This window comes from Kryptolebias marmoratus, linkage group LG21 (genome assembly GCF_001649575.2).
Source record: "Kryptolebias marmoratus isolate JLee-2015 linkage group LG21, ASM164957v2, whole genome shotgun sequence".
In the NCBI taxonomy this organism is placed as follows: Eukaryota; Metazoa; Chordata; class Actinopteri; order Cyprinodontiformes; family Rivulidae; genus Kryptolebias; species Kryptolebias marmoratus.
The window spans coordinates 3,168,281-3,190,624 of record NC_051450.1 but is presented as its reverse complement, the minus strand read 5'-3'; the positions used below and the strand labels follow the sequence as shown (position 1 = coordinate 3,190,624).

Sequence of the window (22,344 nt, the reverse complement as noted above, 5' to 3'; positions counted from 1 at the left end):
TTTCTCTCCATACCTCGCTGGTCCATTGTCTAAGATTTGTTTGATGTTTGTCTCTCTTGTTTGCTTGGCTCCGTGTTCCTGGTTTTCTGAGTTCTGTTCTATTTATGTATTCTTATTTAGTTCTTATCTGTTTGCTGCCACGTCAGCTTTTTGTTTTTGTTCGTTTTCTTAGTTTAATAAATTAGTTTTTCTTTCTTTAAAATGAGTCTGCGCTCTGGGTTCGCCTTCGTCACTCCACATCATGACAATGCCAACACCTTGGCTGTGCTGGATACTGACACGGTAAGTCTCTGAGAATGGACAATGTTTCTGATCTGACATATACGATCTAAACAGTGAGTCATGGAAATGGATGTACTTTGTCACGGTAGGCTTCCTTGTTGACCCTGTAAAAAAAAATATATATATATTCATTCAAGTCATGGTGTGCTTTCAGCATACTATATCAAATGTGACTGACTGTAGTTTTTATGAAGTGAATACTGATTTTTCACATCTAAATACACTGAAACACATCTGTCCAAGTTGTGACACAGATCAGAAAAGACACAGCTGAAGTGATACTGGCTCCAACCTAAACCTATAAACTGGGAGACTTGAGCTCCAGTTGGCTCCCACAGTCAGACTGAAGAGCCTTTTTACGATCTGTTTATGTTACTTAAAGGATCTGCCATTTTCCAGGCGCCCTCCACTTTGGTTCTCTGCATCCCCCCCCCCTTCAAGATGGAATCAGTATGGAAATTCAAGATCCAGCATCGTGGGAATGTACTGTAGAAATCAGCATTGAGTGCCCACATTGTCATCCCCCTGGCTTACCATCCTTTTTGCCCCATGTCCCACAAGGTTGTTTTTGACCAAGCAGGTATAAGGATTCTCTGAGTGATTTACGGGTTGTTAGTCCCACTGTGGAACAGAAGCAACATGTTTGCTTTTTCACTGCCAGGGAAAGACCAGGATTGTGTAACACTTAGCAGACTTCAGTCAAAAGCACAGTCACAACACTTGCATGACATTCACCAACAACATAATGGAGGACTCCATTGTTGGACCTGTATATTGTGAGTTCTTTATTTAATTTTTAAAGTGAAGTTCAGGAGAGTGGTAAAGACTTCAAGAAGAAGGAGTTACAAAGGCCAACAGATTAGTCTACTTTATGCTGCACAAGTTTAAGAGGAGAACATCATAACAGACAACAGAGACAGTCACAGTATGTAGCTTCTACTTAAGAGAAGTATTTCACTGGGCCACGACTTTTTAGGGACTATTTGGTGAAGAGATGGCAGACAGCATTCACAAAATGCCTCCAAAATGTCTTGAAAGGTTTGCAGGGGATTCTCAATGTCCTTGGATGAATCACAGAAGATTGCAGCCTTTTTGCTTGAATTTTTAACAGGTTTGAACAGTATGTGCAAAAAATATATTTCATAGTAGTCACAGACTTTTCATAAATGTGGTGGAGTACTCCTCACAACATATAATATCTGAGGGAACAACCCCAATTGTCCAGATCTAAAAACCATGCCAATGATCAGTCAATCAAAAGTGTACTCCAGGAAATTATTCATACATGTGGGGGCAGCTGCCAAGGTGGCTACAAAGTGGGCTATGACAGGTACAATGTGGATGGAGATGGCAACCAAAGTACTGTGCTTGGTCTGCAGCTTTGCACACAAATATCATATTATATTTTTAAAAATTGGCTGCTCAAAGTGCATCCACATGACTTAGTAGATGCTTGGTCTCAAACACTCAAAAGTCAGTGAAACTGCAACAAATAACTTATCTATTTTCTTGCGATTTTGAATTGCAAACAAGTCTCCAATAGTCATAGCCCTGTGAGATACTATCCCAAGTAAATGCTGTTTTAGACCTCTAGGAGCTGGAATTGCATTCAGTATACTTCAGGTCAAATTGACCCAAAGTTACAAAAGCTTCTTTACCTCTCTTTATCTCTCTCGCATTTGAGAGCTTCAGAAGGGTTAAGTATAAATTAATCACATCCCCTTACATCATCTGAGAATCCCATATTGAACTAAGAATGCATTTACTCTGAAGCAGGAGTTTAAAAAGATCTGATAAACATAGGTATAAGGACTATTAATGGCCGCAGTGTTTCCAGTGCTTAAACAAAACAGAACAAACTACCTCATATGGTTAGAAGGACTTTGAATGGATCCCCTGCAGTCTGAAAGCACCAAATAACTTGAAATAACAGTTCCTAAAACACCATTGTGTTGCCTGTATATGTGAGGCAACACTTCGCTGACTCCAGCTTTCATCTTGTCTCCTGACTCACACAGGACACCAAACAGCTTAACATCTCCACTGAAAGTGCTCCAGATGTATTTCTGGCATTGGAGCACTACAATAACACAATGCTTGCATTGTTTTCATGTACATTAGGTACTGAGGAAAATGGGTTTTATCTGTAAACATCTCAGCGGTTCTTCTTTTTTGCTCATACAGTGGTGTTTGCTTGACATGAGGCACCCTCAGTCATAACTGAGTGAAGGCAGTGGTGACCACAAGCAAGTTGGTCCCAACCCTGCCTGAGCTTTCTGTACATTTGTTTTTCAATACCTCGGTTTTTGCAATCCCTGCTCCCAGTGAAATCAAAGGTGCCCAAGGGGTTAAAGGCACATTTAATTGCTATTGCATAGAACTTTCCGTATTCATTTGATTCACTTGCATCTTCTGAATTAATAAGATTTTTTTCTACCTCACAACATTCTTGTAGCAAACCCTTATAGCTGAAAATGGCATGAATAAAGTGGTAATTGTTCAAGCTCAGACTAGAATCTTAAAGCTCAAAATGCTTTAACTTCTGTAATTATTCAGTTTATACCCCCACTGAAACCTATCCTTTTTATTTTCTTTAAATTTTTCCACCTCAATTTCCACTTACATGCTTAAATAGTAGGGAGCCCAAATTAAGCAGCCACAGAGGCAATCTGGATCCTATTTTGGGACGTAAAAGATTGAAAATGAAAAAGAACAGAAAGGCAAAGAGAGCAGGCTGCAGCCTGCCACCACTGAGATGCTAACTATTTCCATGTGTCTGTGTGTCTTTTGCTAAATCCCCCATCCTGCCTTCTCAGTTTTGTTTCCCCAACTATATCCTGCTGCTTCTTCCCCTCACTAGACAGACTATAAAGAGCATGCATAGAAGTGGGAAGGACTCAACAAGGTGCAAGCACTGCAAGGAGCCAACCACAGCCTTTCTCTCCTTTGCTCTGCTGCTTTTTGCTTCTTGCCATTGGCTGTTGTGGCTCCACAGATGTTTCTTTTTTAATGACTTTTGTAACCATTAAGTTAATAGTTGTTTATGGCAGTGAAATGCAGGAATGTGAGCGGAAGTAAGGGAAGGGGAGGAGGCTGATGGATAAGGAAATAGTGAACTTGTGAGAGAGGAGTCGGGGGGGGGTCATAATGGGATAAATATAACGAGGGCCTTGGCAGACTTTGGGCAAACTGCGGTGGAGACTGTGGGCTGACATTACAAGGAGGATGGAGACAGGGGCTTTACAGATACTCTGTAATGTAAAGGCACAAATGCCCACTTACACACAGGCATGAATGTTTGCTGGTCCATTAAAGACCCTTAACTTGAGAACCTGTCCCAAAACTGCATTTGTAAATTCTTAGTAGGTATATGTTTTCAGCATAAAATAAAAATGGTGTATTTATATTGATGAACCACAGTGTAGCTCCAAACTTTGTTTTAGGTGACAAGTAACAAGCTAAAAACATAAAAACAGTCAGCAGCAGCATTTTATGTATTGGGTTTCTTGTGACTGAGATGGAATTGTGACATACAGCATCACATAAGATCAGCTTACCATAGACACAACCAGTCTCACCTCACCTTCATTTTTTAGCTTACTTGGTTCAAAAAAGACCCTGGAGCTCAGAAAAAACTAAACTATGCAGTCGCTGACCAAAACAACACCCGCTGTTGTTTTGGTAAAGATGATTTGCTTTTTAAGATGCTATTAGTCATTTTCACATAAATCCAGCATGTTTTATTTCACACATTGCAATGACATAGTTGTGATTGCACAACATTCTGCTCAGTGACATTCACCAACAATGGAGGACCTCATAGCTGAAGCTGTTTTATCTGGGTCTTGGTAGAATTTTAAAGCATAGTATAAAAGAGTGCTACAAACATTCAGAAGAAACAGTTATAGGTACAAAGGCAAACAACATATTATTCTACTTTGTGTTGCACACATTCAAAGAATAACACATTATAGCAGACAACAGAGACAGTTAGAGAAAGTGGCTTCCACTTTAAGGTAGTATCTCACTGTGCAACAACTGCTGGGGACTAGTTGGAGAACAGCATTCACAAGGGAGTCTCCAGAATGTCTTGCAACAATCACAGGGATTTAAATTTTCTCACTGAAGTTGCACAGGTTTACAGTCTTGTCGCACGAGTGGTAACGTGTTATAAAATTGATGCAACAAATTCTTTTTCAAAATAGTCAAAGAGACTTTGCAAGTGTCTGGAACAGATCTAAAAACTTTTTCAGTGTAGTCACAGGTGTCTCCAACCCATTTTAGGAGAACAAGAGCTGTATTTTGACACCGCACAAGAGCTTTATTGGCTGTTTTTCAGATATATTTTACACATTAATTATAATATTTTCCTATATTACTTTTGTTATCTTATGAGGGCAGTGGACTTTTTAACCAGTTTGTTTAACACAGTGACAGAAAGTGAGAGAATTCTTCTGAAATGGAGAAAAAGTGTACTGGTACTAAAATTCAGAAACAAGGTGGGCGTGCAGAGCTGTAGTAACTACAAAGACATAATGTTGATTAGCCATACCATGAAGACATAAGAAAGAGTTGGTGAAGCCAGTTAAAGAAGTGAGGTGATAGTGGTCAGTGAGCAACAGTATATTTTCATGGAAAAAAAAAAGAACTACAGATTAATGTTTACTTTGAGACCATTTATGAAGAACTATAGAGAAGGTCTGAAGGAGATGCACTTTGTCTTTATGGAGCTAGAGAAAGCAGATGGTTGAGTGCCAACGCAGGAAATGTGTTATAATGAAGTATGTGAGGGTAGTGCAGGACTTGTACAAGAACAGCTGGTGGTGAAATGTGTTTGTGGTGAGAGTGGGATTTTTTACATCAGGGATCAGCTCTGAGCTCCTTGTTTGAAAAGGTGATAGACAGGTTAACAGATGAAGTCATGCAGGAGTTTCCATGATGTTTGCAGACAACATTGTGATCTGTAGTGAGAATAGGGAGCAAGTGGAAGAGAGCCTGGAGAGGTAGAGGTCTGCACTGGAGAGAAGAGGTATGAAAATCAGTAGAAGCAGGACAGAATACATGTATGTGAATGAGAGGGAGGCAGCTGGAACTGTGAAGCTGCAAGAAATGGACGTGGTAAAGGTGGATGACTTGAAGTACCGTTGACCAGCCATCTAAAGCAACACAAGAGAGGTGAAAAAGTGAGATCAGGAGATCAGGCAGCGTGAAATGGATGGAGGCAAGTGTCAGGAATGATTTGTGACAGAACTATAGATGCAAGAATAAAAGGGAAGGTTTACAAGATGGTTTGGAGATTGTGGCACCAACAAAAAGACAGAAGACAGAGAAGAAGATGTTTGGATTTGAGATGAGTCACTAAAATGGACATGATTAAAAATTAATACAAAGGGACAGATCAGGTTGAGCATTTTAGAGACAGAAGTTAGAAAATCAATGGATTTCTATTATTTTATTTGAATAAGAACAGTAGGTAATAAAGTAAAATATAACCATCCTACTTTATATATGATTGAACATACATTGATATGAGACAAAAAGAAACATACTCTTCCCAACCGAAAAAGCTGTTAGAAGAAGGGTTTATTGAATATGTGAGGCAGGAAGAGATTATTGGTAAACTGGAACACACTGGAAAATAAATAAAGGATCCCTGCCACTTTAAAAGCCCTTTTGCCTGCATGTTTGTCTGTGTATATTTTCAGATTAGGACTGTAGCTCTGCACACACGTCGTATATTAGACTCATTTCTCCCATGGTATTTGAACTTTCCCTTGGACTTACACTGCCATACCACTTCTTCCATCTGCTTGTTTACATGCGTCGCAGTGGACAAAAGATTTACTCCATCCAATCTGGTGTCTATCCACACTGAAGGAGCCTCCAACATGTAAACGCTTAGAAAAAGGAAGACAACCCCCCTTTCATTCTCTCTGAAATACACAATTATTTGAGGGAGGGATAATCCACAGCTTTAAAGATGCCTTTGGGAGAAGCAGTGTAGAGTTCTAGTCTCAAGGCACAGTCAGTATGGGGGTGAGGGCCTGTAGGGTCAGAATTAGTCCCAGGTGCCTGTCAGAAGAGGTGGCTGTAGCAGCGGTAGCCGGGACTTTGGCTATCGCTAAAGATGCAAACACAAACCTTCTGTTCCTGCCATATAATATGCTGCCCTTTATTAAGAGGGGCAAATGAGGGATGGGTTTCCTATAGGTTCCCTTGAGGGACTCAGTGGAGCCTAACATGGGGGGAGAGGAGGGAGGAGTGGAAAGCAGGACTGCTAATATTTACATTAACTGTTAATCTGTCCTCTCTTTTGAGTTCAACTAAATCTCCCATGAAAAATGCACACAGTATGCATGCACATGTGTGCATATCTGTTTAGTTATTAATTTTGACTGTTTTCTCATGCATTAGGCTCAACTGAAGCAACATCTAACCATTGCTTTAGTTGTTAACATATGAAACCTGGTTATACAAAAGTTTTTGTATGTTTCTCAGCTAACTACAGGCAGTAAATTTATGTTGCCATCCAGGGTGTACCCTTTCTCTCCCAGTGACAGCTGTGGTAGGTTCCAATTACTCATGACTTTCACTGCAGAAATTGTCTGAAGGAATATTTATGGTGACATATTAATTTCTGGCATAATCCATATTAAAAATATATATTCCCATGTTCTTCCAATCAGCACATTTGGGACTTTGAGGCTCATTCGAGAGAGAGAGAGAGAGAGAGAGAGACAGACAGTGTTACATGTATCACAAATTTATAACAGAACTTCTGTATGTGTTGTACGAATAAGAAACACAATGACCGCAAAAAGCCATAAACACAAAAGTCTTCTGTAGGACAAAGAAATCCTCCTTTTACCATTTATCTACTGGCAAAGAGAATAGACATGTAAGTTGGAAAGACATTACTAAATGTTTAGGGTTTAGTTAGTAAAGAAGTTGTATTACTACATTAGGTAGTCCCTCCAGGATTTCACAGGCATTTTTTCTGATTGTTGTGGGCTAAAATGCCTGATTTCGCGGGGCATTTTCCTAAAAGTTGCGATGAAAAGTTGTGATTTTTTTTTTTTTACTAAAATCAATAAAAAACCATAACTTTTAATATATAAACCAAAAAGAGTTAGTGGCGTCTGGCTCATGGCTGACCCGAAACAGGAACGCTCATGTCGGCCAGCAGTTCTCTGCCGGCCCCTTCTCTCATGTGCGGTGTTTCACTTAGGGACGGCTAAGTCAGCCGTGAGCTAGACGCCGCTAACTCCGCGGAGCACGAATATCCAACATCCAACTTAAAACTAACTTCACTGCGGTGTTTTGCGCAGTCCTTTGCTGAAATCTTTGTGGGCAAATGTGAAGCATTAGCGCACATTTTGGCTTCGGTCGCTGCTCCTGCACGCTCCCGGCATTCTGATGTTAACAGGATGTGACGTCATGTTGCATTGCGGCTTGAGCCAATGCTGCAGCCTAATCAAGGCTAATGCTAATGTCCACAGCTCATTATTGGGATTTTCAGACTCACTGAAAATGTCTTTAATTATCTAATGTCTAAATAACGTGTCTTGTCTCCTCCTCTGTCTGCCCTGTGAAGCTGAGAAATGAAGAGAAAATGTAATCTGATCCTGTGTAAAAGTAGTGTTCAAAATATAACAACACAGAACTGTCCCCATACCCCTCCTTCATCGTTAACATTTACAGTCAAAAGAACTGTTTCTTCCTTGTCTCACTAAATAAAATTAGTCCAAAGCCATAAAACATGTACGTGACTAAAATAATTACTAAAAAACTGAATAATACAGCTAATTTTTAAGTTTTTATATAAAGATTATATGTAACCACTTAATTATGGAGGCCAATGTGAATTCTTCCTATAGTTGTAGAATATTAACAGATACACCACTTGAATAGTGAAGCATATAACTGAATCCTGGTAATAATTTGCATAGATATAAAAATTAGTACAATTTGTGCGCCTTATAATCTGGAGCACCTTATATGTGTAAGAAGTTGTGATGTTTTGGCACAACTTTGGTAAACTTCAAAGCTTGCAGCATTAATGTTTTTGTAAACCTGCACTTTGTCTTTCTTTTCTCTCAGCAAACATGATGTAAATAAGTTAGAAATATTTAACTTTTCAGTGGATTTCAGAGAAAGATCACACCATATGGCTGGAAGTTAGTGAAGGGACAAACTGGCCAGCAAACTATAATGAAACTATGTTGTTAAAGTGGAAAACTTCATGTAGTGGTGCAGCTTAGGTATTTCAGCATTTTTGTTAGAATTTTGTGGATAAAGTTTTTTTAAATAGGCAAAGAGAAAAAAAATAGTTGTCTACACGGGGCCTTGATAAAAAGAACAATAATTAACGCAGTGTAGTTATTAATCAGTAATTTTACAAGCCTTGGTTGAAAAATGACAATGACTTTTTTCCTCTTAGGCAGGTAAAAGGTGAAAGTCTTTTTTTAAAAATTTTGTTTGTTTGTTTTCGCAGGCACTGAAATTTATCCCACAATGTTATGATACAAAAGCCCCACCAACACCTCTAGTTCTCCCAGTACTTATAAGTATTGGCTTAAATATATGAGATTTAATGCTACACTTCATCTACCAGTTTCACCTCCTAAACAGCTGAGCACTACAACGGCTGTCTAATCCCACAGTTTAAAGCTGTTTCTATCTTGCAAGCCGGCCACGTCCATCAACAGGAAATTAACCCCAGCTTCCCTATAATGTGAAACAGCACCGGGCTCCTTAACAGCAAGGCTCATTCACAAACTTTGCACACACATACATTGCCAAAAATATACTCTGACGACTGGGACTAGAGTTGCTATGAAGTCATCAACACACATGCAAGGCAATCTATGCACACACATACACACAGTGAGCCACACACATCCAGTATTCCCACAGCTAAGTGACTATGGAGACAGCAGTGTTATGGCTTCACTGTGGGGAGACGTACAGCTGGGAATGTGGGACATGCAGGCTGGAATACCTGGCACAGCAGAAAGTCTGAGAAAGGAATTCTGCACTGACAGAGTGGTATGAGGAGGAAACAAAGTGTGTGTATGTAAAAAAAACAGAGGTCATAGTTGCCAACTAACATTAATGTTTATGGCACCAGGATGTTTGATTTATGTGAAGTGGAGGAGTGGGTAGGATAAGGTACAGCTGAAAGCAGAGGGGTTTAAAGGGATAGGTCTTTTATGTTGGGGTAAGTCATATCTTACCTGTTGTAGATAGCTCTTTTAACAACCTGAGTTTGGAGAAATAATATTGTGTAAGTGTACTCATATTGTCAGCTACATATTCTTATAGAAACATAATAGGCTGTGTGATTGTGCTCCCAGTTTACTACATATCCCCTGTGCCTCTGCTACTTCAACCTGCTAAGTCATTCACTTGTATTTGGGGTGTGTAGGGTAGAAAGGACCCAGGTGTCTCTTTGGGAGGAGAAAAAAGGCAATAACTTTATGCACAAAAAGCAAAAAAATAGATATTAAGAAACATCTTAATTTTGTTTTACAGAAAATGTAATGCAAATTGTACAGTTTGTGTGGTTAGCTACTGTTTGAGTGGCAGGGCTGGGCTTTCACACACAAGATTCAACCACGAGGTGATGAAGTAAACAAAATGCTCTGGAAATATATAAAACGTGCATGTTATTTGGTTAAAGTAGACTTTTCCAAAAGCTTTGTTGGAAGATTAAATTGTGAGGTGATGAAGGTACAGTCTTGTTCCAAATGTTAATTTGAAAATATATAAAACGTGTGACATGTCATTTGTTGACAGTGAACTTTTGCAAAACAGCTTTTCACTTGAAGCAAATCATTTAAAGGTAGCAGCAGAAACAAAAACATTAACTGTGTACCCATGTGTTTCGCTTCTCATCTGAGGAATTTTCTCAATTCAGAAAAGCAGAGAGTAAGGAGTTCGAGCTTTTAAAGATGAGATATTATGTAAGCTAGAGTCACATACACATTACACTCACTCTCCTCACAATAGGGGCTCATTAGGGTCTTTGTTTGCCTGGCTCACAAATGGGCCACTTTGGTCCATAAATGAAGGTGCTGATTAGAGTGAAACTGACTGGGTATTAGATTTAATGCTCCATTAAAGAATTTCACAGAATGATATTAATATTGTCTTGAAAGCAGCATTTAATTTATCCTAGTGTATTGTACTGAAACCTACTCCCTTATATAACATAACTATCATCTCTGTGTCAGTTTGAAGTTCTGAACATATCTCCTTAAAGCAAGTTGCAGTTAGAAATAAATGTGCACATGCACAAGCTGCTGTATTTGGTAATGCTAGAGATTAATGTGGAGCAGACTGGACCTATTAGCCTTCACTTTACAGCTCTGTGCACTTCAAACAAAAGAGCAGAGAAGAAGCAGATGTTGCTGATTTATTATCACAGCAAGGAAACTGCTAATGGTATGCACTTAATTTGTTTTGGCAAATTACAAGGAAGCAAAGTCCCCTGAATTGACTATCACAATAATGCTGAGAAATCTGTCTGGTCTGGCCTTTCAGCCCTTGAACTGGGCAGATGTATTATTAGGTTCAGTTCTTTGGCTCGTGGTCCGATCTGCGACAGCTTCAGGTCACTATGGTCACTACAGTCTCAAACTGCCCTTCCAACAGTTCCATTGTCCCTGGACAATACACACAAAGAGCCACAGCATGCTTATTGAGGCAAACACAAGAACACCTACTGTGATGGGACAAAAAAGAGGAAAATGTCAGCACTGTCACAGACCCATTTAGAGTTAGACTCTTGACACTTTTCAAGAGCAGTCCAAGAATGTGTGTCTCCACCGAGCAGAAAAAAAAGGGTTTCTCATTGCTGATTGGTTTCTAAACCACATCCAATGTCAATTTTTTTGTATCTATTTTACCTTGGGTACATTTTTCAAACTATTTCATTCATTACATTTTCCATATTGTTTCAAATAAACAGATAAACAAAACAAAATATTTTTATGGGGGGGAGAAACTTTTCACCAAAGGCATTTTATTTATTTTCTTAATTTTAAAGTTTCTAGACAGAGTTCATGCAGTGTTACCGACAATTAGAAGCATATTCACCTTAAAAATGTCAACTAATATTTAAAAGGTTTACACTTGTACCATCACATTTTGTGCTTACAGCTATCATCTTTAGAAAATGTATTGATTCATTTTAGGTATTCCCTTGCAGAGACATCAGGTTAACTGTTTATCTTGTACCATTGTATCATAATTGAATCACCTGGGTACAGTGAAATAAATTAAATATTCATAGTCTCTAGGTGAGTAATATTGATTTAGGGTAGTATCTCACTGAGCTGTGACTGTTGGAGATTATTAACTTGCAAGAGAACTGCAACAAAATAGGCTAATTTTTTGTTAGACTTGCTGAATTTTGAGTGTTTGTGACAAAGTAACCAGCAAGCCGTGATTGCCTGTAAAACTGTATTCTAGTCCTTGAACATTATTCTGTTACCCACCTCTGCCCACATTGTATCACCTTGGCCCGCTATGTACAGTGTTTATGATTTAATCTGCTGGAGTGAAATGTTGGTTGGAAATATTATTTTTATCCTCAGTGTGGTTTTTAGACCTGGACATGTTTTCTGAGATAAGAGAATTCCTGTGCAGGTGTCAAAATACAGCTGTAGCACTATAGAGATGAATCCACAACATAATTCAGAAGGGTTTAACAATGCCCAGGATGACACTGTCTATTTTGAGAGAAAATTTTGTGCAGATTTTTTTCTGAATATGTTCAAAGCTCAAGCGAAAGAACTGCAAACCTCTACAAGTCATGCAAGGAAACTGAGAAATGTTGCAGGACATTCTGGAGACTCTCTCACTAATCCTGGCGATTAGTAGCCAGGAGTCACAGCCTGCTGAAATACTGTCTTTATGGAGCTGCAAAGGAGGCATGAAAAAGGAAGACCACATAGAAGGTTTATGGTTGTAGTGAAGGAGGATTCTTTAAAGTGGTCTTGATCAATAGTTTTACAGGCTTTCTAAAGTTCATTCACGGTTTGTTTTCAAACACTGGCTGTGCATAAGTGTTGGAATTTGTTTAAAGTGCAGGCAAGTGTATTTTTCCATTTAAAAAAAATTCCCACATTCATCAATCAAAACTTACAAAAAAAACATAATTTGCAATGATTCCATTGCCACAATTTTTCCAAGTACATGGTTTACCACCCTTAAGAGTTTTCCAAAGATGTCCACAAGTTTTCTACAATTCCTTCTTACATAAGCCTGAATGCAGCAAGTCAAAGCAAAAGTCAAAGCGATTAAAGCTGCATGCAAACCATCCATGTTACTAAAGATCACTTGGTGGAAAAACAAATCTGGCCTCCTGGTTAACTGAGGGATGTTTTCCATTAATAGAAGTAGGTGGGAGTGATGACTGGCAGACAGTTAATGAACCAACAGGCTTCTGTGTTTCCATGTGTGAGCAACATGCGGTGTGTTTACTATGAAATGTTCCAGTGCAGATGTTTACATGGCAATGCATGTAAACCATCTGTGTGCAGTGCATATGGTGAAGGTGCACGTGTGCATGAGACTAACACTGTCTTTATGTGTTTGTGTGTGAATGCTGGAGCAGATTCCTACACACAACCCCCACCCACACAACCCTCAATAGGATGAAGTGGGTACAGAAAATGGATAGAGAGGATAATAGCCTAGATACTGTGGTGGTGGCTGTGGCACAGTGGTTAGGTGGTCATCTGGGGACTGGAACGTTGTAGGTTTGATTCCCCACCATGCCCATAAGTCGTAGTGTCCTTGAGCAAGACACCTGCTCCCTGAGTTCTGAAATAGCTGCCCACTGGTTCATTTGTGTGTGTCTCACATGCGGAGAACAAAATTTATAATAACATAGCACTTTCTTTTGTCTAAGCTTTGTGGTCATTGAACTGATAGTTCAGTCATTTTAAAGAGAAGATCTGTGGAAAAAGTTATGAATAATTAATATCTTACTTATTTTAGATGAATCTTTGAATAACTTTGGTTTGGAGAAATAAAGTTTAATTCTAACAGAACTGATGAACTAATGACTAGTCTAAACGCAATGAGGCACAAAGTGAATTTTTGCTGTATTAAAACTCCAATCTTTAAATTTTCATAGTAGTTTATGTGTATTATTTTATAAACCTGAACACTATTGTTATTTTAGGATCCCCCAGGAGGAGCTGAAGAGTGCTACTGGGGAAAGGGATGCCTGGGTTTCTCTCCTGGACCTGTTGCCTCTGTGACCCAACCAAGGATAAGCAGTATAAAATAGACAGATAGTTATTTATTTTGATTTCTGTTGTAATTTAAAAGAGCACTCCAGTTATACTTGCTGAAAGTAGAATGGTAGGCAGAGCTTTCAGTTCTCAGGCTCCTCTGTTGTGGAACCAACTTCCAGTTTCTGTCTGTGAGGCTGACACCACGTCTACTTTTAAGACTAGGTGTAAGAATGTCCTTTTTAATAAATCCTATAGTTAGGGTTGGTTTGGGTTCCTTGAGTTATCCCTCAGTTCTGCTGCTAAGGGCTTAGACTGCTGGAGGACAAACTGACCACATTTCCTCACAAAGCTGCTGTCTTTACTCACTCTACTGTCAGAGTCATTTCTTTCCACTGTCACCAATCTGCTGGCTCACTTCGATAACTTGTACATGGTACTTCATAACATGCCCTATGTTAGTGGTTGTATTGTAATTGGAACTGAATTGACTGTAACAGTCTGAATCTGGATCTGAATCGGATTTTGTATAGTTCTCCGAGGTAACTTTTATTGTGAGCTGGTGCTGAACTGAATTGAAAATAGTGACAGCAAAAGTTAGATGTATCACTTCTGGTGAAACCTGGGGGAATTAGAGCAGGAATGTCAAAAATATTTCTGCCGAAATAACCATGTAATGCAAAACTGACAGCAATGCAAATGTTTACATAATAGTGTCTGCATGAACCGCTGTGAATTTTGAAAATTGTGATTCATTAACAACGAAAAAACTGCTTTGGAAGTGAGTCTCTTCAGGCTATACTGACAATGTCACATTGGCTAGTCTAAGTGGATTCAGTTCTAAAGAGAATATTGTTGTTTTAAAACAGCTTCAATCTTTAAATGGTTCATGTAAAAGCTATTATTTAAATTTTTATATTAAATTTCACCTTTAGGCAGAGATATTTTGCCCCAGCCTGCGCTGAAAGTGCAACAACTACTGCTATTTGCATTTGCAAATAACCATAAAAACTGACGGTGATGTTAAAGTTTCCAAAACAACAGCAAGACCACAGTGAAATCATGATGACTGAAACTATCTTAAGATGGTAGCAATTCACTTTGATTTTAGCTGAATTCAGACTCGTCATTAGTTCATGAAGTTGGCCAGAATTGAAGTATATTTCTCTAAACTGAGGCTGTTCAGAATGTTATCCACAACGGGTAAGATATTAGTTGCTCACCAATAATTTCCACTTCAAAATTTATAAAGTAATCCTCTAAATTTAGATGTGAAATCACAGCTTTTCAAAAAGTCAGTGACTTGCATGTGTTATTTTACAGCCAAGTGGACTGTACATTACAGTTCTCAGCAGCCATAGTCCACATTTTGTTTATATGTGGGGTACGTTTGGGCTTGTGAAGGGAAAAAGAGAAAAGAGAAATAGGATGAGCCCCGTTTGAAAGGTCGGGCATAGCAGGGGTAATTTTCATACCCGTCCTGTTGGTAATGGTTCGCAAATTTCATGGGGCCCCAAATATGAATGGGAGGATTAGATGGAGATCCTCTACTGTACAGAGATAGGGAGAGGGAGAAAAGAAACTGAATTACATTTTATCAACAATGAAAGTGAAAAGGTAAAACTGAAAAAGTAATTGAGAGTATTACAGCATCATGTGTGTAAAAACTTTTTTTTTCTAATCTTGTCAAGTAAAAATACCAACAAAACATATAAAAAAGCTGTCAGACTTTCTGAAATGTAACTAGTAAACTGCAATCTGCCTCACGGAGGGAGAAAACTGTCTAATGTTCGTATGTTTACAAATCACTCCCTTTAAAATTGTTGCAAAAAAAATCTAAGCCAAGCTGATGCGTGTGTCCTGAAGAGACTGGTTGGGGAGGGGGAATCACAAAAAGAGTTCCCTAAAAGAAAAAGAGAGATGGAAGTTGTAGAGCTGGAGGGTGAAAATTGCAGGGGTGGGATTATGAAAGATTACTGTGCAGGAACAAGAGCAGGATGTGGGGGAGCCGGAGCGAGTTGGCTTTCATCTGGTCACACAAGACAAAGGAGCTGCCAGAGATGAGCCTGGGTCCCCCTGCAGCCAAGCTGGATTGTGGATGGGCTGCTGGCTTTGCAAGCTTGCTGCCTGCAGTCTCAAACAAATAAACAAAAAAAAAGTTTAAAAGTGGGTTAGTTTCTTCTGACAGTTCTTTTTTGTTGCTGTTCTCATGAATTGGGTGGGTGGGGGTGTCTGGTTCTGTCTATTTTTGACTGAATTACATGTGTAAGCACAAATTGTCAGTGTTGTGTTCTCACAAACACATTCAGGCATAATGATGGAGTCAGAAGATCGGTCTCCAGATGAGTGTTTGTAGTCTAACGGAGGCCTGTGTGCAGGCAGACAGTCTAATTACACCTCTGCACCACACCACACCAGCCTACTGTCTTACTGTAGGTTTAGCACAGATGAAGGGTTTCTTTGTGTTTGGAGGAAAGACAGAGACAGATTACATCTTTTGTGCACTTGAATTTGTATATATGCTTTTGCAAAGTGTGCGTGTGACCGTGTGCGTCTCAGATTCCACTTCCATCCGTTCAGGCGTGAACAGAAAGCATTACATGAGTTGTGGGGTAGAAAGATAGAAAAAACGTGTGTGTGTGTGTGTGTGTGTGTGTGTGTGTGTGTGTGTGTAGGATTTACATGCATGTTTATATATCCGTCAGCAGCCTATCTGCCTCTGCCATCTTTCTCTCTAACACACACTCAATCAGCCAGCTCTGAGAAGGAGAGGGAGACCGCTGCTATCATCTGTCTATGTCGTCCACTCAGCCATATCTAATGACCACTAACAGGCCATCTGGACTACCTCAACATACAGATCTGTACTCCTGTTTCACCAGGCTCACTGTTTGCACATTCATACTTCTAAACCCACACATGTTGTACACACTTTTATCCCATAAAGTTTAACCTTTATAAAATTAAGATGTTTGTGGGAATTGAAATGTGAAAGTAGTGCCTGTACTTCATACAGTATCAGTGTTGTTTGTAGCCATTTGTAAAAATGAAAATATCACATTCAGGACTTTTTTAGTTTTATGAGGCTAAAACTTCTCTAATGAAGAGAAAGAAGGGGGTGGAAGTGGTCCCTCCTAAGAATGTCATTTAGAATTACAGACTCGTGTCTTTTGATTATCCATCCATCCATTTTCTTTACCTGCTTTTTTGTGTGAGAGGTGGGGGACACCCTGGACAGGTCACAAGTCCATTACAGGGACACATGGAGACAAACGTTCATGCTCTCACTCACACCTAGGGACAATTTAGAGTTACCAATAAACCCAACATGCAAACCCTGAGAACCTGGAGAACCCATGCACAGGAAGAACATGCAAACTCCATCCTGTGAGCTTCTTGCTGTGATAATCACTGCACCCTTGTGAAACTTATTTGGATCAGTATTTGCAAATTATAACTTTAAGTTTATTTTAAATGGCTTGCAATAAAAAAACAAAAGGTGATGAAAAAGTTCATTACAGCATATAGTTAACCATGTTCATGTACTCTTTGAATGGAACTAGGCTGTGTTTTACCTGATGAACTCTGGCAAGATTAAACTATGTTTAATACTTTGGATAAATACATTTTTATTGTTTCTATTTGTTCAGCAATAATGAAACTTTTTAATGAGATGGATAATAATTAAATTGTCTTATTATTTTACACAGAATCGCAAAACAAATTGAGCTGTAGGAGATAACAGTGGAATTCCCATCACATAGCAGATATGTCCCCCACCCCTCAGCACTGTGAGGACTTTGCTGTCTTGTGTGAGCCTCTAACAGTCTCTCAGGTATCCCTCTGCTAAGACTTTAATCTCAGCCAGAAACTAAAGCCACACACAGCAGTAATGGGCCATAATGGCTGACACAACAACAGAACAGAACAACCTGCAGGGGCTCTCTGCTAATTCCACATCTCAGTGTCACTAATTCTGGACCCATTCACCCTCCACCTCATTTTATATCATTCTTTCAGCAATTTTTCTCTTTTCTTCATTATTCTCTCATTCCTCTGATCTTCCTCTCTCTCTCTGCCTGTGCTTGCGTTGGACAGGTCTGTCAGCAGGAGCTGATTCCACGGTCAGCTGCATACTTGAGTCTGACTGAAGCTTTGTTTTGGGACCGGGTAAACCCCTCCCCCCTTCTCAACAGATCTTTCTAATGTGTTCTGGGACATAAGTGTCAGAGTGTATTCATAGACATAAAAATACTATGACTGTGTTTGTATGTAGATTTATGGAAGACATACATGCTCATTAAAGTGTGTCGGCACCTAAGGCATGTGTGTGTGCATGTGTGCGTGTGTCTGTCCATCGTGAATCTGTCTGTGTTGGTTCTGATGTAAACTTTATGCTACCATTTTTTTTAACAATTCCTTTTCTTTGACTTAAAGGCATATCTCAAATGTTTAAAAGTTGGATTCTATACAAACTTTATAAAGAAAAATATCTTATCTTTTTAAAACAGCTATTTGAATTTAATTGACCTATTAGTGCTGAGTTTATTCTGACACTAGAAACAGACTGTAAAAATGAAATTGATTTTATTGTGAAAGAAACCAGGTAGGTAAGTGGTAATTTGCAGAAGGGAAGAGGTACCATTACTAAAATCCAGGTATGTGAGCAAAGAATGTAGTTATTTTGAAGAATGATATTGGTTCTCGTGTTTTGCCGTTTTATCTTGCAGACTGGGAAGTAGAGAAAGCCAGGTTTCCAGGAGCTGTAGTTCAAGAACACAAGTAAGCAATGCTGAAGTAGAACAAGCTTGGCCTTTTATTAAAATGTTTTTAACTCTTAGTTAGACTTAACTAAGGTACCAGAAAGCTATCTTAGCTTCATTTCTGATCAGTTCAGCTGAGGTTTTTAAATCCTAGTTTAGTTTATGCTAGTTTACTATCAGTTTATTATTTCTTAGTTTGGTTTTCCTCAGTTTATCTTTAGTATGACTTGTTTTAGATAAGTTTAGTTTAGCTTTTTACATCCTAGTTTCCTAGCTTAATTGTTCATCTGTTTATGTTACTTTTGCTCATTTATTTTATTTAGATTATCTTAGCTCATGTTTCAGATAAGCTTAGTTTAGCTTTTTATATTATTGTGTGTTTTCATGATGACTCTATATTTTTGTGTTTTTATGTTGTAAAGCACTTTGAACCGCCTTGTTGCTAAAAAGTGCTATATGAATAAATTTGTTTTGTCTTGATTTAAAGAGCGGACAGGCAGGTGGTTGGCAGGCTGAGCTGATATTTTTCTCTGATTTCATTCAAGAGGTGCAAGCAATGAAGTGGAGAACGTGTAACAGCAAGGATCCTTGGAGGATATAACCAAAAGCACTCGAGGAGGTTCTACAAAGTGAACAAAGGTAAGTAAAAAATGTTAGTCTCATTAAAGGCTCATGTGGTTGTACGTCTAGAATCACCAAGTGACTTTCAACAGTCCAACGAAGAATCATTGTGCAGCTCGGCCTTCAGAGTGTTGGTCTACAATCAGCTGGTATTGCTGTCAGCTGTCGGGAACGCCCTCTCGGCCCTTGCCTTGTACTTAAGGTGATTAGTGAATAAGACAGAATAAGACAGAAAACGCAGGAATACTGACAGCCTCTTTCAGTTTCTCTTGCTCCAACTCATTACACCCCTCTTCTGTTAGCCCTCTCACCTGTTCTCACTCATTAATCCCTCCTCCCAGCATAAATGCTCCTCTGAGTCACTATCCAGTTGTCAGATCGTAATGGTTAGCTCTCTGTTTACCTGCTTTGCATTAAGCTACATGGATCCTGTTTTCTCTGTGTTGCTACCTGTTATTCTTTGTTAGTTTTTGTTGTTTTGCCAGTTTTTTTAGAATAATGTTTTAAGTTTTCACGTAGTATCTTTTTCTGTGTGTCCATATTTTAGCATCTCAAATAACATTTACATGAGCTGCTGCAAAATTTTGAACACTAGAGTTGTTTTAAGATGACAGAAATCTGCTATGCTCCTGGCTGCATGCAGACTAGCCATTAGTTCATCAATTGTGTCATTCAAAGAGATATCTATGACAGCAACCGCTGATTGTATACAACAGTGGTCTCCAATCCTGGTCCTTGAGGGCCACTATCCTGCAGGTTTTCCTTGTTTCTCTGCTCCAACAGACCTGGTTTGAATCAATGGGTGATTAACAGGCTTCTGCAGAACATGAAGGGTTGATTTAGCCACTGAATCAGGTGTGTTGGAGCAGAGAAACAAGGAAAACATGCAGGATAGTGGCCCTCGAGGACCAGGGTTGGACACCCCTGGTATACAACATCCATTCAGTGGCACCATGTGGCTCTGGCACAAGTTGCCTGAAAAGAGGTGGGTTCTGTCCCTTTCTTACCAGTTGACTGATGGGGATACATTCGAGCTAGAAACAAACCTCCTACTTTAAACTCTAATGCAAAAAAGTAAAATGTTAAACTGACAAATAGTGGTTTACAACTATATGTGCTTTGTATACTGCAGCATTAAACTGAATACAACATACACAACATAAACTACATACAACTGAATACATGCCTCGGAATGAATACTTTTTAAATTGTTTGATTTGGTTTTTTGTTTCAAAAATGAGAAATTTCTTTATTATTGTGGCAGGTTTCTTTAACAAAAAACACATCCCACATCTAAAATTTGGAAGCATTCGCTGCTTAAAATTCACTTGGATTTTGTCAGGTTGGGGAGAGTTGGTCAAACTGAAAATGCAGGCAGACACAGAGGAACTCAAAGTAAAACTAATTTATTAGCAAAACAGGAAAACAAAAGCTGATGAGGCAGCAACTGAAACAAAATATCAAAAAACAGGTTTGCAAAGAACACAAGGGTCAAGACACGAGGAAAAACTAGACAGCATGAGTGAAACAATGAACCAGCAAGGGAGTATGGAAAATGACCGGGTTTTAAAGACTGAGGGTAATGAGTAAGTGGAAACAGGTGACTGATTACTAACAAGGGAACAGGTGTGGATGATGAGGCAGGTTCACAGAACTACTGAGGGAGAGTGAGTGATAGCACAAGGAACACAGGGAGCAGAACAACTAAACACTGGAGAAATAAAACATAAACACAGGAAACAATAAACCCAATACAAAAGTAAACCAAAGATAACCACATTCTGACAGATCTGCTTTCATTTTATGTGTACTGTTAAAATAAATGTGGCGGGACTTAATTATTGCCACTGAAAGTTTTTTTTCTGGTTTTACTGATTTGATTTGATTTTTTTTAAGGTCTGTTTTAGTGGTTTGCCTTTGGTGGTTAGCCATTTGATCTATTGTTCCCAATGATGAATTAATAAGCTTCTTGAATATCTAACAGGCAGCCAGAGAGGAACAGTGATGCATTCTGTATGTTTTCCAGGTAATTCCATCCCTGTGTTCCTGGTGTAATGTTACCATGAAGCTTCTGAGTCACCCAACCACAGAAACCAAACAAATGACAGGCTCCTGAAGCAGAGCAGCATGGGAGGTAAAGTGACAGGCGGCTCAGAAACATTAGCTGAAATTGTGGTGAAAGACATGTTGATTTAGAGAAAACAATGCAGACTGTTCTTCCATAGACAGCCAGGCATCAAGCCGTCACTTAGACATGGTGTCATCCAGACACCTCCTGGTTTCTCCTTCTGGCTGATACGACAAACTGTTTCTGTGCAGGTTTCTGTTTGCCTGCCTCAATGTATTCCTCAGCCCAAAGTAAAACATTTCATTTGATAAATATCATTTCTGTGGCAAAATAATACCTTTAACTGACTGTTCACTAACTAAACCTGTGTACCAAACCATTTAAGTACACAGGTTTAGCTGGTTTATTTGTTGTAGATTGAACCAGTTCTCTTAGTCCATGTGCACTTCATCAACTAATCAAATGAATGATTTAAATAGCATTGTCAAAGATTAACCACAACAGGTAACATGTTAATTGTTCTTAACCATTCCACAGAGCCTCTCTTCAAAATGTCTCCAATGTATTTTTAATTTCAGTTTATTAAAGCTTGATAAAATAATATAACCACATCTTATAAAATTATCCTCTTTTTTTCTCTTTCAAACCATTACCAGTCTTATCTTCTTTCAGCATGTTGATGCATGCCCTCCCTGGAATTTTTGCACCATGTTTGACCACTTGATAAGATCAGTTAGTCACTGTCCTCCTGCAAAAGCAAACATAAACAATGTCAGACTCCAACAAGCCAAGTAGCCTCCCTGGCTTCAATCAAAGGCACAGAGACGCCTTCATTTTTTACCCTTTTTGCTGTTAGTCTGGGAAATAAGGTTCCAGGCTTTGAAAAATCATGTATGCATGTTCTCAAGGAAAAGAAAGATGGGATGTGTGTGTTTCTGTATTTAGTCTCCTTGTGGATTTGGACTGATGGAGGCTATATCAGATCAATCACACAACCAATCAGAGCTTGAACATAATGAGAACTAGCATAAATGTGTTGTGGTTGTATCAATAATGCACCTTATAAATCCTTTTTGGTGCTTAAAATTCATGTTATTTTTATTTTTGTAAGAATCAAACACTTTTTAACTGGAATGTGAGGCTAGAATTAGCTTTTTAAAAGCTAACATCCCTCCAACATTCCTTGACAGCTTTGGTTTGGCACAATATACCATTTTATTTTATTATATACAGGAACGTCAGCATGGTTGAGCAGATGTTGCTTCACAGTAAAACAGTTCAAATCCTGGCTGGTCTTTCTATGACGAGTTTGCTCTGTTGTTCTTGCTGTGGGTTTTCTCTGAGTAATCAAGCTTCTTCATGC

The 22,344-nt window shown here is 38.9% G+C and overlaps 1 long non-coding RNA gene across 1 annotated transcript; it reads left to right on the top strand.

Annotated features, from left to right (window-relative positions):
* The first annotated feature begins 18,096 nt into the window (after nt 1–18,096).
* On the top strand, nt 18,097–21,577 carry LOC112451343. Its single transcript, XR_003040149.2, has 3 exons — nt 18,097–18,311; nt 18,838–18,931; nt 20,940–21,577. It is a non-coding gene; the product is annotated as an uncharacterized LOC112451343 (long non-coding RNA).
* Nucleotides 21,578–22,344: the final 767 nt, after the last annotated feature.